This window comes from Mastomys coucha, unplaced genomic scaffold (assembly GCF_008632895.1).
Source record: "Mastomys coucha isolate ucsf_1 unplaced genomic scaffold, UCSF_Mcou_1 pScaffold2, whole genome shotgun sequence".
Lineage (NCBI taxonomy): Eukaryota > Metazoa > Chordata > Mammalia > Rodentia > Muridae > Mastomys > Mastomys coucha.
Window position 1 is genome coordinate 12,922,506 of NW_022196902.1, and position 14,601 is coordinate 12,937,106.

Consider the following 14,601-nt stretch of genomic DNA (forward strand, 5'->3'; position numbering starts at 1 on the left):
GGAGGGGAAACTGGGAATGGAGAAATTTACATGTAAATAAAGAAAATATCTAAAATAAAAAAAAAACTCACTGATTTGACAAAATTTAGAAATCTGGAAAAAATAAATATTTTCAAAACTCCAGAGAAATGTGAAGCTTTCCTTTCATACTTTTGGGGCTAAGGCATAAAATAATCACTGCAGAATTGGTAAGTGTTTGTAAAATTTAGCAAAGTTAAAAAGTCATACATTGTGACAGAGCAAATGATTTTGTAGAATTTTGACTAGAATTATTTTCACATACAACTTCAGTGAAATATCATATATGAGTTGAATTCTATAATTAAAGATGAAATAGGACTTTATAAACTCTAAAAGGACATATAATACATAAAGGACTTAAATAAAATATGTAATATTCACATTATGGAATGCCAAACATACATAATTTTCAAATTACACTAAACATATACTTAAGTCATAACAATGTAATATTAGAATTGGGGAGATAGTTCAATGGAGGATAGCAGTTGTGTTGAAAAAATGAATATATAAGCTTGAACTCCTAGAATCCATGTGAAGAAACACACATTAGAAAACATCTACAATCTTATCACTTTTTCTGTGGGGTGGGAAGCAAAGACAGAGAGAGGATTATTGAAACCTGTGGGCCAGGTAGCCAGGCATTAGTGAACCACAGCCAGACCCTGTCTCAAAATGTGGTGGAAAGTTAGGGCCAACACCTGAAGTTGTCCATGTACATGCTTCATACACACACATACACACACACACACACACACACACACACACACACACACACAGAGAGAGAGAGAAGGTAAAGTATAATATCATACTAAAAAGAACTCCATATATTAAGAAGATGAAAATACCCAAAAGCATACATTTCTTATGAATACATTAATTTAGTGATAAAGAAAAACATGAACTGAATAACAAATGAGGCATCAAATGTAGGGTATGGAGGAGAGATTGCAGAGATGGTATGCAGGAGGGCATACAAGGTTTCCAACTTATTCTCTAAATATCTGTGTCTTATTCTTTAAACTCACTTACACATGAAACATAACAAGAATGAATTGGCAACATCCAATGCTTTGAATATCAAAATTGCCCTCTGTCCAGTGTAGTTCTGTATCAGTGTGTCCTTGGGGTCATGAAGGCCAGTAGTTGATAACTTGTTCACATCACTTACTAAATTATTTCCTTTTTTTTGTTTATTTTTTAATAAGCCTCACTATTTAGCTCTGGTCCCAACCTGGTCTGGAACTCTCTGTTGTAGTTCAGGCTGGCCCTCAACTTACAGAGATCCACTTCCCTCTAAGTCCTGGGTTCTGGAGTTAAGAGGATGAACCACCATGTGTAGCTATTTCCCTTACTCTGACAAAGACTGCCAGTCTAATAGTGTAAACCAATTTTCTCTTTCTTTCAAAGTTCACAGCTTGGTTAACTCCATTCCTGAAGGAAAAAGAAATCAACAATCCTCACAGCTAGCTGTGAAATTCTCAGTGGGATAGTTCTCGAACTCTCTTAGTTTCTAGAAGATGGACATTGGGTCCAGGGATTGGGAAAGAAGCAAGCTGTGATGGAACCACAGGGGAGGGAGGCTGGGGACCCTGGAAGGCTGCTGGAGGGCTTTGGGCTGCGAAGGTAAGAGGGTGCTGGATTCTAGACAGAGTTCAGATCACAAGCGTCTGCTGACCTAGATGGCTCTGAATCAGGCCATTTAATCTTGTCCTAATTCATCTTCTTGGATATAGCATAGGGACATTGATATGTGCCACCAAGGTGGGCCAGGGAACAGCAAATGTGTGGATTAACAACCCATGCAGTCTGTTCATGCTGGTTATTCCTGTTTTGTTTGTGTTTTGACAGAGGTTGAGCCCTTTAGAATAGCCAGGTTCTATTTTCTGCATCACCTGCCTTTTAAAGTGGTATGTTTACAACCCCAACAAGTTAATCATTATTTCTAGATGAAAGGTCAGAGATTTCTAAAATGTTTTCAGCTCTTAGCAGAATAACTTTCTACCAATATCTCTGGGCTAATGATAAAGCCTGTATGCACATTGCCATTGGGATAGGTGCTCTTCTTTCAACGAAGGCCTTCCTGTGCATTGTGGGTAGAGGTTGCATGACTTCCCATGGCTATGGTATGCTAAGGGAAGCTTGAGGTGTGTCACTCAACAGGCATGTGTGTTTGGGCTGTCAGGACTAAGCTGGGAGGAATGTCTGAAACACTCCCTAACAGTCAGGGCCTGCCTGGGTTTACTGACCAGACAAGCCTATTACCAAGTAGCAAAGGGAAGTGTTGTGGTTCTTTTTATGAGGATGAGACCTTCTGCTTCCCTGTTTTTATTTCTATGACAACCTGGATGATGGCTGAGGCACCTTTAACTAGCTCCTTAATTGCTTTGTTTTTTTCAAAGTTACCTGATGATACCAATGGTTTTTAAAGCAGGACCCAGAAAGGAATCCGCTCATTCGCAGGGCATGCCTCAAACAATATTCTCTCTAGTGCCTTTTCTCATTAATGAATATTAGTGTTGGCCAGGCCTTCACTGCCAGGCTCCTGCTCACTGTGCAGCTCAGGGTGATGCCCTAGTTTAGAAGATTAATTAGATTAAGCCACAGTGTCCCCTCTCCATACAGAATCTGACACAAGCAAAGGTCCTATGTCTTGCTGGGTTGTGAGGTCTGCAACCCTCTTCCTTTGATGATATGGTCATGTTTGTTGTGATGCCTCATTTGGGCGACTTAATTCTGGATGACTTCTGGTTTTGAACACCAGAATTCTACTTCTTGGATTATTCCATCTTCATTTTCTGTGTCTGAAATAGCCAGAGCATCTTGTTCCTGCCCAACAATTCTAGTGAAGGCTAACCATGAATACCAAAGTATAACCACTGTAGTACCAATTCAAGATTTTGGAACCATGCTAGCAAGAGAGAGATCCTTCTAGCACTTGCTTATTCTTTTTGAGGCACATAGCCCATGGTTAAAGAGACTTTATGAATGTGAGTCTATTATCTGCACAGGCCATAAAGAATCAACCAACTTTATTGTTAGGGTCCTAACATGCTTCATCGTAGCCTGTGTTTTGGTGCCAGATCTCTGAAACTCGTAGAGGTTAACTAAAAATTTATGACTTTGCTAACACTCATTGAGTTTGAGGGCTAAAAATTGTTCTAAGTGTTGTTTAGCTACCATTTCATGCTCTTATAGTCCTGTAACAGTAGAGAACGGAGGAGAGACAGGAGTACTCACTGTAGAATTCTCTCTCCAATGAGTGGGAATCTTTTTCTTTTTTGTTTGTTTGTTTTCTTTTTCAAGACAGAGTTTCTCTGTATAGCCCTGACTGTCCTGGAACTCACTCTGTAGACCAGGCTGGTCTTGAACTCAGAAATCCGCCTGCCTCTGCCTCCCAAGTGTTGGGATTAAAGGCGTGCGCCACCAGTGCCCAGATGGGAATCTGTTGTCAACAACTGAAGCATAACCAAGATTTATGGATTTCCAGATACTTTTTTGTTCCTTGTTGCACCATATAGATTTCTAGATACTGGCTTCTTGGTTGTTTGTCCTTGCTCCTGCTACCTGGACTATGTCTGGAGACATTCCCTTTACTCACTCATGAGCTTCTGGCTTTGTGCCAGAGAGCTTAGGCTTTCAATCGCATGGACCCACTGCTACCTCATCTCATGTACTCATCATCTGGGGTCAAACCTGCTCTCCTCCTCTCCTTGCTGTAAAATAGGGTGATGTTAATTGCATCACAGATCATTTCAAGTTATTTTTAATTCATTGCAAGCAAGAAAGAACTATATTAAAACATTATAGGGACATTAATATAAATTTAAGGATAAGCATTAAACTCATTCATTAACATCCTGTGTTAATTCCTATAGTGTTTTTAAACAAAAAGAAATACTTGGTATTTTAAGTCAATATTTTGTAAGCTGTTTTCAGTTAGTGTTAGTTAAGAGTTTTGTATATTAAGTTTAGTGTTTGACTTTTGTTCGGTGAAGTTTTAAAATATTGCATCTGTTATTTTCAATAGCCACAATATGACATGAACATCAATGGTTGAATGCATAAATACAGTGAAGCATTTCACAAAATAGAGTATTTTTTAGCCAGAGAAGGAAGGAAGGTAACTTTATCATTTGCTACAATGAGGGAGAAGAAGAGGATATTATAGTAAGTGAAATAAGGTGAGGACAGAGCAATAAATATCAAATGATCTCACTTATGTGTGCAAGCTGAAAAAGTTGAACTCATAGGAGCAGAGAGCAGGATAGTGGCCACTGGTAGCCAGAGGGAGGAAAGGCTTCGACGGCTACAAGGTTTTGCCTAGACAGGGAGAATAGGCTCAGAGACCTATGTACACCACCCAATGACAACCACCACAATACAATGTAGACAGGGAGAATAGTCTCAAGAGACTATGTACACCACGCAATGACAACCATCACAATACACTGTAGACAGGGAGAATAGGCTCAAGGGACTATGTACACCATGCAATGACAACCATCACAATACACTGTATACTTGAAAAATTGCTGAGAGTATGTATTTGTGTTCACACAAAAATGGTATGTGAGATAATGTATCTACTAATTAGCTTCATTTAGTCACTTCACAACTGTACATGTTTCAAGTCATTATTTTTATACCTTGAATATGTATAATGTTTATTTTTACAACTAAAAAGTAACAATAAAAACATTAAATTTAAAGCTGGCATCAATTTAAAGTTAAAACTTTTAATTTCTACTAACTAAAACTGCATATTCTGGTAAAGTATACAATAAAATATATTTCTCTTAAATGAATTGTATTTTTTAATTATATTTCTCATAGTTGTGAACATTAGGAGTAATTGAAGAGACTGTCTTCTGAGCCCATGTGTTTAGTTCAGCATGGAGGAGATGAAGAGCCCCACCAAAGCTGAGCCTGCGTCTCCCACAGAAGCACCTCAAGGTGACCACCGTAGCCTGTTGGAGCACAGCCTCCAGTTCTTGGACTTTTGGGACATTATGAAGCCTGAGCAGGAAATGCGCCTCCAGGCCATGGAGAAGTTGTTGGAGTACTTGTGCACAAGGCTGAGTGATTCCGAGATGAAATGTGCCCTGAAGCGCCTAATCGCTGGGCTTGGGTGGGCTGAGAAGCTGCTAGGCTTCTATAGTCTGGCGCTGGCACAACTGTTGCAGTCTTTCGAAGACATCCTGTTGTGTGACATCCTGAGTTAGATACAAGAAAAGTACAGCCTACAAGCAGTGCACAGGCATAGACCCAAGGCACAGTACATAAGACCCACTCTCTTTGCAAACCTGTTTGGAGTGCTAGCCCTCTTTCAGTCAGGCTGCCTAGTGAAGGACAAAAAGGCCCTGATGAAGTCCATGAGACTGCTGAAGATCCTGTCCTATCACCTCAACCACTTACAGGGGCAGCCAATAAAGGCTCTGGTGGGCATCCTCTCTGAGATCTCAGAGTCCATGTTCCAGGAGATCCAGCCAAAGATCCTCAAGGGTGACGTGAAAGTGATCCTCAGCTCTCCCAAGTACTTGGAGCGCTTCCTCTTGGCTCAGCAGAGGGTGCCAACAAAGCTCCAGTCACTGATTGGCTCAGTTGACAATATTCCCAGTCTGGTGAGCACACCGAAGTGTCAGCGACTCTGTAAAGAAGGAGCATAAGCTGCCTGATGTGGCTCTGGACGTGCCCTGCCTGGCACTTAAGGAGAACAAATTTGAACTGTTCTGGAAGGAAGTTTTGGAGGAGGGGTTGCTGAAGAATCCATCCTGGACATCCAGCTACATGTGTTTCCACCTACTGGGTGGTATCTGCTGCTTCTGTCAGAAGAGCAGTTGTAGTTGGGGATTCGAGGAGACTTGATCTGCCATTTTGGGGAGGACATGGTTGTTTCTAAGCCCCATCCCAGAGATAAGTACATATGTGGATACCTTCCTAGAGGGGTACCAGGATGACTCTAAGTGGCAGTTTTCGATTATGGTGGCCTTTACAACCATCACCAGTCAAGGTCTCCCTGCCATGCCTACCATCTGGCATGTACACGGTTTTGGAATACTGAAGCCCTGCAGAGCCATGTGGCCTGGTTGCAGGACATGTTCCTGCAGCCTGACCTGGACTCCTTGGTTGACTTCAGCACTGCCAACCAGAGAAGAGCTCAGTACATATCGTTGAATGTGGATGAGCAACCTGGTTTCTGGCTGCGGAAGTGGATTGTGCACCGCCTGGTCAGCCTTGTGGATCATCTGCACCTGGAAAAGGATGAAGCTGTGGTTGAGCAAATAGCCAGGTTTTGCTTGTTCCACATCTTCTTTATGACAAAGAAGGCTACTCCCCAAATCCTAGAGACATAGCAGCACTTCTCCTTCCCTTTGGATGACCGCAACTGTGGGGTCATTGTCAGTGCCTTCTTCAGCCTACTGCAGACCCTCAGTGTGAAGTTCATGCAGACACCAGACCTGGCTGAAAATAGGAAGCCCTGGACTTGTGGCACAGTTGGCAGACATGCTGTTGAACCATAACCACAATGTGACCAGTGTGACACCCTTGAGAGCACAGCAGTGTCAGGGCTGGGACCAGATGATGAATACTCTGAAGGAACTAGAGGCCCACTCCTCAGAGACCAGGGCCATGGCCTTCCAGCACCTGCTGCTTCTGGTGGGCCTCCACCTCTTCAAGCCCCCCACAGAAAGCTGTGATGTCCCACCAGACATGCAGACTTGCATCAAGAAAAGCATGGGGCAGAATCCCCACCGGCCATGCTCTAGAGCCAAAGCCTTCCAGGAGCCAGTATGGGTGGAAGTGATGGTGGAGATCTTGGGGTCCTTGCTGGCTCAACCCAGCAACTTGATGCGCCAAGTGGTCCAGAGTGTATTTGGTCATATCTGTTCCTACCTTACTCCACATGGTCTGCAGCTAATTCTGGCTGTGCTTAAGCCTGAGACAAATGAGGATGAGGATGGCAGCGTGGTGGTCACTGATGATACTGATGAGAAGCGGCTGAAGCATGGAGAGGACTCGGGTTGTGAGGACAATGAGAACTCAGAGAAAGTGAAGAGGGGGACTCTGATAAGGATGTGGACCCAGGCTTCCGTCAACAGGTGATGTAAGTGTTACAAGCTGAGAATGCACTGGGTGGAGTGGACAATGGGGGGGGGGGGGGTGAGGAGGGAGAGGAGATGGGGATGAGGCCATGATGGCCCTGGACCAGAACCTGGCCAGTCTATTTGCAGAACAGAAGATGCATATCCAGGCCCAGCATGAGGAGGAAAACAACCTGCAGAAGAAGAAGCTCTGATGGGACTTCCAGATCAGGGCACTAGACCTGATCGAAGTGCTGGTGACCGAGCAGCCTGAGAACTCCCTGATCCTGGAACTGCTTGAGCCATTGCTGAACATCATCCAGCAGAGCATGCGCAGCAGAGGCTCCACCAAGCAGGAGCAAGACCGTCTGCATCTTCATGCACCATCTGCACCGTGCCTGCTGCTACTGCCACGAGGTGGAGCCTTGTGCGGAGGCTCTGCATGCCCAGGTGGAGAGGCTTGTGCAGCAGGCTGGCAGCCAGACTGGTGCCTCTGTTGCCCTTTACTACTTCAGTGGCCCTCTGTACCTGCTGCGAGTCCTCAAGAGCAACACCACTAAGAGGCGCCAAGGCGGTCGGAAGTTACGCGTAGCTGACACCAAGCCTGAGCAAGGACTCAGATGACCAGGACTTGGACTTTGTGACCCGGGTGTATTTGGCATCACTGGCATCTCTTCTGACCAAGCATAACAGCCCACTCATGGTCCCCATGTTCCTCAGCCTCTTTTCCTGATACTCACTGATCCGTAAGAACCTGCTCCTCATCCTGGTCCAGCATGTGGCTGGCCCATCCCAGCCCCGCCATCAGACCCAGGCATGCCTGCTGCTCCAGAAGACCCTGTCTGCATGGGAGCTGAGAGTATGTTTTGAGGATCCTGAGTGGGAGCAGCTGATTATCAAACTCTTGGGGAAGGCCACCCAGACCCTGCAGACTCTTGGGGAGGCACAGAACATGAGGGAGCTATCCATCTTGGAGCTGCTGAACACTCTCTTCAGGACAGTCAGTCATGAGAAGCTGTCTGTGGACCTCACTGCTCTCTTGGGCATGCTTCAGAGCAAGCAACAGAGGCTGCAGCAAAGCCTGCAGCAGGGGAAATCACTCGTCTGGCTCCAGTCGCTTCTATGATTTCTACTGGCAGGCCATGAGGATGGTAGGAGTCCAGCATCCAAAGTCAGAAAAGAAGAATGCCAAGGATATTCCTGGTGGCACCCAGAGCCCCATTAGAATGCCAAGGATATTCCTGGTGACACCCAGAGCCCCATTAGCACAAAGCAGAAGAAAAGGGGATTCTTGCCAGAGACCAAGAAGCAAAAGAAACTTAAATCTGAGGGTGCCATGCCAGGAAAGGATGCTGCATCAGTGCATGATGCAGTGACAGAGGGCGCCATGCCTGCTGCCACGGGTAAAGACCAGCCCCCCATCCCAGATGAATGGGATAACTGTGACCCAGAGTCCAGCTCCCAATAACCCCACCCTAAGCTCCAGCACCCCTGCCAAGACCCCAAAACTGCAGAAGAAAAAAAAGAGAAGCTGTGACAGGTGAATGGAACCACTCCAGTGTCTCCCATGGAGCCGGAAGCAAACAGCATCATCAGAAGGCTCTCAGCACAAAGGAGGTCATACAAAGTCTCCCCTGCCAAAGAGAAGAGCAAGGCTGTCTCTGATGAGCAGGAGCCCAGTCTGTTACAGCGTGGGGCCAAGAAAAGGAGAGTGGCCAGGAAGGAAGAGAGTGCAGACACCTCGAGTGTGTATGGTCTGTTTCCCTGCCACCAGCCGCTCCAGAAACTCCTATTTTTCAACAATATTTTAATAAACAAGCCATAATATATGACACCAAAAAAAGAAATAATTTTAGGAAACACATTTAAACTTTCAACAAGTTTGTTTTCTTAAAAATTGTATCTGATGTAATACTATTCAAATTATAGTACTATGCTCACTAGGAATTGTTAACGGCAGCAACAGGCTTAGAGCATGTTCTCATTGTTTTATCTGTTACTTTCTTAAGGAAACGGGTAATTTTTTGTTGTCTCAAGTAAGTTTTAATGCATCTTTTTCCTTTTCTGAAACTTGCTACCACTGGTGTACAGAAACCTCTTAGCAGGCCTTCAGTAACTAATCTGTCTAGAAAAAGTATCTTCCCTCCAGAGGAGGGAGGGGCAGTTGCCCACAGCTGAAGATGGAGACCCTCAGCATTGTGAAGCTTCTGTCTGTGTTAGTAGAGGCAATAACAGTTATTGCATGTGCATAATATTCAATACTATCAGAGAATAAAAGATGTGATTCTCTGGTTTTTGTTCTTCCACATTTATAGTTTGCTTGTTTTTAGAATGATTTAACTAAGGGAACTGAATTTTGTAAAATCACTGGAGGATCAGGCTATAGTCTGGGCCTTCACAAATGACTGCTAACAGACTCCTCAGGCCATGAGCTCAGTAGGCTGGTGGACCACAGTTGGGAAAGCGGAGGATGGGCAGGCACCAGTGAATTGTTGACTTAAGAAAACAGCATGTGGCAGCAATCCAGGGATCACAAAACTTTTGGCACAGCGGCCTCTTGAAATCCGTAAAGCCAGTGACTGAATATTGAATGTTACTGTAGAAAACCCAACATCTCTCTGACTGTGTCTGACACACTCACAAACAAAATTAAAACAAACCCTCTACATAGATCAGGCTCATTTTTGGAAAAACAAGCAAACAAACAAAACATCAAAGGTGAGTTTCCAGAGTTAAAGCACTAACCATGGCCAGGCTATTGGGAGGTTGCTGTGCTTTGGTGGAAAAAGAAATATCTTTCCCAAAGGAACAATAAAGGCAATCTCCAGGGCTGACGCCCTGTCACTGGCTGAAGCCTGCATCCCAGCTCTCGGTCCATCTGTAAGTCTCCCTATAGAATGGGAATGTATGCCCACACGTGTATTTGAGCTTCATCTGTCTTATTTGCTCACTCCCCAGGTCCCCAAATGTCTAGGATAGTGACTTAAATCAATGTACACTCCCAATGTTTATGTAGTTAATGGGCAACAAACTCATTGATGCAATTTTGGGGTATATAATAGCGTTATCTCTGTTAGCCTGAGAGGGGCTATACTGTCTGGCCATTTATGCTTATGAGTTAGTAAGTGCTGCTGTGTAGATAGAGACATATTGTATGTAGCTGCAAGGGGTGATAAGTGTTCAAACCTGACCTGAGAAGATATTTTAATTTTGTTTTTAGCTGATTGTGGCAGTATATCCCTGTGACTCCAACATTGGGGAAGCAGGAGGATTACGGTCTAGAGACCAACCGGGAGTACATATAATATTCAAGGTCAATTGTAGCAATGGTAAGACTCGATCTCAAAGCCCCAACAGGTGTGATGTAGCTCAATTGGTGGAACCCTTACCTAACAACATACGGCTCTATGTTCAATTTTCAGCACCACAACCAAACAATGCAAAACAAACAAATAATAAACCTTAGATAATTCTGGCTTGTTTCCTGCCTTACAGTTTCCTAAAGCAGACAACAGAATGGTTGTTAGTAATATTTGGTCCATAGAAGGTAGGACTAGGGCAAAAACGTCTTAGGTCTGAAGAACAATCATGAAGTATGGCTTCTATTGAGACCAAACTCCTAAAAGGGGGAACAAGGGTTGGGAATTTGGGACCCATTAATGTTGTCCAAATAAGTGAATGAATAATGAATACTCAAGAGGTTGGTAGAGTTTGTACACGTGCCATGCTGTGAATGTCCTGTCCTCTTTTAGCCCAGTATGATGTCAGAATATACAAACTAAAGGGCTACTTCTTTTATGACATCTAACCCTGATGGGCTGTCACAGAAAAAGGGGTAACCCTGGTGTTGGGCCTGGAAGGTAATAAAGCTTTAGCTATCAATAGTAAATTGAAAGTTGTTCCCAGCTTGGGGGAAGGCTCGCTTTCAGAAAGCGGGAATTTAATGAATTCTTTTAGTTTTGTAACAAACAATTATAATTTAATGACATCAGCTATCTCTTACCAATGCATTGTTTTTGCTTATTTTAGCTTTAAAGAAGGTACTGGAGCTTAAGGTGTTCCTTGTTCTGTTTTCTTGATTTATTTCATAGAACAGTTATGACCCAAAGGATTCTACAGCCTCCTGGTGCAAAGCTCATCCTGAACGGCTGAGTGCTGCTACTGTGGAAGCCATTAGCACCTTGTGTGGAGGCATGGCAGTTTCCCTGCTCTGGGAGGATATGTTTTCAGGGTCTCCTTCTTTACAGTGGCTGCAGTCCACAGTATTTTGCTCAGTCCTGCCTACTGCGTGGGTGGCACAGTTAGGCCTTCATCTCTGAGCACTGTGGCAGCCCTCAGCACTTTGGTACCAGAGGCCAACAGATTTGGAACTAGGGCAGATTTTAGCCCAGGCTTATGTTTTCCTTCCTAAGCTTTTCCAGTGAAGGAGCAGATTTCCATCCTATTGCAGGCTGTTAAAACGTCAGACTAATAAGTTTTCAACAATCTGTCAGTGCAGATCTCCAGCAACAAGCTGGCATTGCCTTTGGATTCTGGCCTCATGGTTCAGCCCAACCTCAGCCAGTCAAAATAAGAGACACAACAGCAAAAGAGAGGGAAAAAACTCAGATAGTCACCTCAAGCCAAGCAGAAATTCTTAACAAATCCATTGTTGGCAATTGCCAACAGCAACTCTGTGGTCTGACTAACCTGGCATGACCCTCAGGAAGGGCCATCTCTCCAAAAGCTCTAATTAGCTATGGTCAGGAGTGGCTTGAGCGATATTAATGCCATTGCTATTGGGAAATGAGCCTACCTGCTTTTAACAGCTTTGTTTTTTCCTTCAGTCCAAGAACAAAATGTTAGCTCAATGGCGTATGCTTTCTATTAGAGAACGGCCAGCAGCAGCAGTCTCCAGAGAGCTGCTCAGCATTTGATTACAGACCCCTATTTTTAAATGTTTAAAAACTCCTTATTATGAACCAAAACTTGGAAAACCTGGTTTCAGTCAGAGAGAGAGAGAGAGAGAGAGAGAGAGAGAGAGAGAGAGAGAGAGAGAGAGAGTTAAATTACTAAGCAATTGTCGAGAATGAAGTGTTTTGCCATTCTGGTCCCAGGCAGTAGCAGACAGTAGAATGGCTGTGTCCTTCTGGTCAACCTCCTTTGGAGAGCTGATGGGGTCAGATGGCACACAGGGTTGGAAGCATGACTCTAGCCTCCAGGCAAGCATACTTCTAGCAAAACTGCACCTGAAGATTGGTGGCCTGAAGTATAACTGAGACCTCTCTCTCAAGTGCATCAAGCTATTGCAACTGGGTAGATATCTGGGTCCAAGTATTTTGGGAAAAATCCTGTCATGAGCTCTGAAAAAACACTGTATATCAGATTCAAATACATAAACTCCAAATCTGAACAGTGGAAAACTTGAGTGAGAATTTTGCAGTGCTGTCTAATCTTTTATTTATCATCTTAGAGTCTCAAGGGTTGATTACCAGCCATAGTTATAAATGTTTAATACATACATCGTGAGTTATTAAAGGTGAAGTCGAGAAACAATGGAAGAAACAGGAAAAGGCATGGGAGGACAGATAAGTAAACAACGAAAAACAGCATATTGAGGTTCAAATCCCAAACCTGGACCTTATTAGCTGTATTATCTGTGGCCCATTTGGCTTATATTTTTGACTCTCATTGTAGGGGTGAGGGAGGAATAACACTCATGATAATGGTTATTATATATATACACATTATATATACATAACATATATATGCATATGTATATATATATATATATATATATATATATATGAATGATACATGTATGTAGTAATTAGAATGAAATGGTCCCAAAGGCTCATGTTTTGGAGCCTTGGTCCCCAGTTGGTGAAACTGATAGGGATTGAGAGGTGTGTCACTGGGATCAGAGTGGGCTTTGAAGTTTCACAAGCCTATATATATATATATATATACCTTTTCTAGTTCTCTCTCTGTGTTTGTATGTCTCTCTGTCTCTATTTCTCTCTGCTTCTGTCTCTCTGACTCTCTGTTTCTCTCTGTATGTCTCAGTCTGTCTCTCTGTCTATATCTTTCTGTCTTTCTCTGCCTCTCTCTCTCTCTCTGCTTTGTGCTTGTGGATCAGCTGTGAGCTCTCACATATGGCTTCACTGCCATGCCTGACTGCTGCCATGCTCCCCACCATGATGGTCATGGACTTTAATCATCTGGAACCATGAGCTGTCATGTATTTAATGCCCTCTTTTATACTTTATGGTATTTTGTCACAGCAATAGAAAAATAAGCCAGTGCATAAACACTTTACTTCCTCTAGAACCCATCGCGTGGCCTCTTTGAATGTGGTTTTGTGGAAGAGGGGGAGATGTAGTATACACCTACTTGGTGCTGTGGTGCATGAGTTGCAGAGCACAGTTCCTTCATCAGTCATAGTACCTGGGGAGGAAATACATTTTGTTCTTCCCATGATGGAGACCACTGGTCTAAAGGAGGGAAACCTGCAAAGTTAAAGGTCTAGAGAGCAGAGGTGGGTGGGGAGTGGATGGAGATGATCAGCCTCCTCATGCATCCTTGCCACTGGGAAAGGGTGAAGGACCTAACTGTGTTTAGGAAAGAGTGTCTTTACAGGGGACCAAGTTGACTACCCCCCAGTGGGCATGGAAAGATTCAGAAAGATTGTGCAAGGATAAAGGAGAGAAGAAACAATACTATCTTACTTTTCAGTTGAGATTGAAGCACAAGCTAAACTTGGAAGGTATTTATTCTAAGAAACATAATTATAGATGCAAAAATCTAAAGGTAATTAAGAATCTAAAGGGAATCAGGAATGAGTACAGAGGTATGGGGATGAACTAATCATAAGGATCCTGGATCTGAGAAACATGAAGCCTGGAGAAGGTCGCAGGACTGTCAAGACCACTGCAAGTCATAGATCCTTGGCTTCAGGCAGGAGAAGGTTTCCAATAGTGTTCCTTAAGATTGTATAATGGGAGTACAGTTTAATAGACATCCATGATGAAAAAGCAGTTGTCATATTATTGCCATGCTTTGGTGTTGGAATATGTTCTGTTAAGTGTGGTACCATCTTATTGAATTTCATACTGTCATCCCTAGTACCTTAATACTCACAGTTGTGACAATCAGCAAAGCTTGGGAGTACTTCCAGAACAGCTCACTGCTCACCCCTTCTGACTTCCTACCTCCCCAAGGGTCCACAGAGAGAATTTTTTTTTAAGCTTTAGTAAATCTACATGGTTTTTAGGAAGAGGAGATCATAGAAGTGAGGGTGATACTTAGAGTTTCAAATCTAGCATGAATGTATTATGAACCATGGCCTTCAAAATCATGCAGAGGGTAAGGATGGGCTGAGTATGTACTGGAAAGAGGGCCTGAACCCATAAATGCCTCCCCATTCTTTAGACAGGCATTTCCTCCTCAGGAATCTGTGGAAGAACACATTATATTTCAGGAAAACCATTTCTTTACTCATTTATTACACAGAAAG

General features: G+C 43.4%; 1 protein-coding gene and 1 pseudogene across 4 annotated transcripts in view; one reads left to right on the plus strand and one right to left on the minus strand.

Moving 5' to 3' along the window:
• Pde7b (phosphodiesterase 7B) overlaps window positions 1–14,601 on the minus strand; it is a 353,839-nt gene that overhangs the window by 254,782 nt on the left and 84,456 nt on the right. The window contains exon 2 of one of the 3 annotated variants that reach the window (XM_031380552.1): window positions 5,440–5,671. The exons of the other annotated variants lie outside the window; for them this stretch is intronic. The gene's annotated coding sequence lies outside the window, so the exon portion shown is untranslated. The remainder of the gene's footprint in view (window positions 1–5,439; window positions 5,672–14,601) is intronic. 3 annotated transcript variants of the gene reach the window in all.
• LOC116097900 lies at window positions 4,917–8,931 on the plus strand (annotated as a pseudogene). Its single transcript, XR_004121606.1, has 3 exons — window positions 4,917–7,680; window positions 7,727–8,293; window positions 8,332–8,931. The product of XR_004121606.1 is annotated as a myb-binding protein 1A pseudogene (transcript).